Below are 3,670 nucleotides of genomic sequence, written 5' to 3'. Positions count from 1 at the left end.
TACACGGAGATTATATTATTACCTTAAGCAGTATCCCATGTCAAATTTCGTGAAGATACCACGTCAACTGCAAAAGTTTTCCATACAAGCCCTTGAATCCGGTCGTTCAGTTTGTATGGTAGCTATATGCTATAGTTACCGATCTGAACAATTTCTTCCGATATTACATTATTTCTATGAACAATAACTCATACCAATTTTCGTGAAGATATATCGTCTAATGAGGAAGTTTCCCATGCAAGCATTTGATTCCGATCATTCAGTTTGTATGGCAGCTATGTATATGCTATAGTTAACTGATTTGAACAATTTCTTCGGAGATTACATTGTTGTCTTAGAAAATAATCCATACCAAATTTTGCGAAGATATATTGTCAAATGTGAAAGTTTTCCATACAAGAACTTCATGCCGATCGTTCAGTTTATATGGCAGCTATATGTTATAGTGGTCCGTTATCGGCAGTTCCAACAAATGAGCAGCTTCTCGAAGAGAAAATGACGTTTGCAAAATTTCAAAACGATGTCTTAAAAACTGAGAGACTAGTTCTGATACTGATCATTTATATATGTATGTATATACCTTCAAGGGTCTCCGATGCTTAATTCAGGGTGTTACAAACTTCATGGCAAACTTAATATACCCTGTACAGGGTATAATTAGTTGGATTCCTTCTTTCGATTCGCATATGAGCGCTAATTGAAACAGTAAGGAAACCCGTGTTCCTCTCAACTTGGTCCTCTTTCTCTGCTCAGAATATTTGGTATCGCGTTGCCTGCTGAATATGTAAAGCTGGTGGCCAGCACAGCGAAAACCTTCAGCTTGCAGCCCTTTTCTCTTATACAATAATCAGAGTAGTCTATGTGTAAATCTTCAAACGAATATTTTGTAATTGGAAGCCAGAAAGTCGCGCTTGATGATTGTTAGATGATATGGGTCGATTCGTTTTTCGCAGGCGATAGAACTTCTCGCTGTGGACATTTATGTCATCTATACTAATCAGACTTGTTTGTAGTGTAAGTTTTTGTATAGGGATTCCGGTTCAAAACGGTTGGTCGGCTTGGGCCGAGAACAGAAAGCTTCGTCAGTTACCGCTATCCTTTGTCAGTTCACGCCGAGTTTTAGATCCCATGTGCTTACAGGGCTCTATGCATTCGGTCCTTCAATTGGATGTGTCAAGCACACGAGTGAATAGGGTCTCAAATCGTTGGATCTATTCGCTGAAGCATCATCTTCCATGCCTTAGGTATTGTCGTTATCGCGCGATGCTATTAAATACGAATTGTGCAAATCTCGATGTCATCTGATTTAGAATTGGAGATCACTATCCACAGGAAGTTAGTGGAGTAAGTTTTTAATAAATACATATGTATGTATCTACCCAGTCTGTAAAGTCATCTCAGCACATTGCCAGGAAAAGCCACAATATGGTAAGCAAGCGAAGGAAAACCCTCCAGCGGTGAAACGGAAAACCGATGAATGACCTGATTAGGCGCCGTTCATGGTAACTCAAACCCCCAGAGCAATTATAAGCATACGTAAGTATGTCTGTACACGTGCTTAGGATGGTGGAATAGGCAAAGAGAAATCCATTAGAGTTGTCTAGGGACAATGGCCGCTGCTACAATAATAGTTTCTAACACAAAAACAACTACAAAAACACACACGAACTTGTAGCTTTGACTCTAAGCACAAATTCACATGCATATGTATGTGGATACATATCCATTAAGAAAGCATGAACGATTGAATGCATATATGTGCCTGGGTGTGTGGGTCGATTAGACACCTTTATGTGTATAGGTGAAGTTGCGAGCATGCACTGCGCCGGTTTGCGGCTCCACGTGGTTTCGCAGTGGATGCACATGTGGACAGTAGTTCACTGTCCGATTTGCTACAATGTAATCTGCAGGAAGTGTTCAACAAATGCAACAACAACAATTGTCACAACAATGCTATAAGTAGCACTAGTACAATGGCAGTGCCGGCTTAAAGGGAATTGTAAAAAAGTTAGATTTGTTTTTGTGAAGGTTGTGTACATGGACACATAGTCATGTATGTACTTACATATGTATATGTATATTAGCAATGTTGCCACAAATAATGGTAGGAATTTTAAAGTTGCTTTCAAAGGATAAGCGCGCGCTGTTTGCCGCCTATTAAAGAGTTTAATTTTTCAAAATTATTTAAACTCCATTTTGCGCCTGCTTTACGTGTTATAAGTAATGCACACACATACAACTACATCTTCTACCCCTCGTGTCACCGTTGCATCAATTGTCACAATCTAAAGTGAGCTCAATTGAAAACATTTTCGTTTCTCAGCTGAAAATTGAAAATGCGTGCACTTAATTGTTTTTGATTAAATCGACTTATGGCATATTGAACGCATGTGGCATGCAACATTTTGTTGCACGTGCATTTACATATGCCAATTGACGCTCAACGACAGCATATGCGGCCAACCGAGCATTCGAATGCGCACACACACATACTTATACTTGCAAGCATCGGTATTTATTTTTAGGGAAGCGCACAGAGAAAGGATTCCTTTAATATATGTACCCCTGCCTGAAGTGTTTGCTTTGTTTGTGAATTGCAGCCCCTGTGGCTTGTGCTTGGTAGCTTTTTTCAATTGTTTGATCACTTAAATTTTGTACAACAAAACTTTCGTCTTTTACAAATTCATTCAATTCATTTCAATTGCGTTGAGAGCCCATTTCCACATGCGGTCATATGTTACACGCGTCTGACGCAACCCTGACGTCACTTCAACACCAATCGCTCTGACACATTCCCAACGTCATCGCCACGCCATGCCATTTTTCCATTTGAATACTTTACCGTTTGATCCTCTTAAATTAGTTGCCACTCACAATGACCAGTAGCGTACTCAAATAGCAGACAGTACCGCAAATGCAACAAGAACAACAGCGGCAATATGTTGTGTGGAATATGGTGTCCTACGGGCAGAGTCAACAAAAGTCCTTTTGTTTGTCATCGCCGTGGCAAATAAACCCCAAAATGACTTTCCGGTGTGGTTTATTGACCGCAACGACCCGTTGAGCCTTTAGGGCGTCGAAATTAACATATTGTTTAATGTAGATTTCTACCTTTTGATATTGTGTACATATGTCACGCAGTTTCGCATCCTGAAAGAACAATCAAACTCAATGATGGCAATTATAAAACGCTTTGTGGTTCCGTTTGTGTTACAAATTTCGATCAAATTATGGTGTAGTTAAGTAATTTACACTTCTGTTTAGTTATTAGCAACAATTCATTATGAGTTACCGCGGTGATAATGCTGCTTTGGCTAATTATAAAATAGAAATAATATAAGCATGCATACACCTAAAAAATTGTAGATTACTCTGATGCAGATATCATCACATAACTCATCAAAGTATCGTAATGATGACACCAAAACAATCTAATTTGAGAGTCATATCTTTCATAGCATACATAACCTCAACTATTCGATGTCAAAGTCGCGAAGAACAGGAAGTACCTAAATCTCAAAAGATTACAATATATCTGTGGGTTAAAAACAACATTTTTGTTGTAGCTCAATATCCATCCAGTCTTACTTGACTTCAAAAATCGACGGAAACTTGGATCATAAGGATTTGGTTTCCTGAAGCCGTGTTGTTCTTCCTACAATGTGTTCTA

This window comes from Bactrocera tryoni, chromosome 1 (genome assembly GCF_016617805.1).
Source record: "Bactrocera tryoni isolate S06 chromosome 1, CSIRO_BtryS06_freeze2, whole genome shotgun sequence".
Lineage (NCBI taxonomy): Eukaryota > Metazoa > Arthropoda > Insecta > Diptera > Tephritidae > Bactrocera > Bactrocera tryoni.
The sequence above is the reverse complement of the archived record's forward strand: the minus strand, read 5'-3'. Positions refer to the sequence as shown.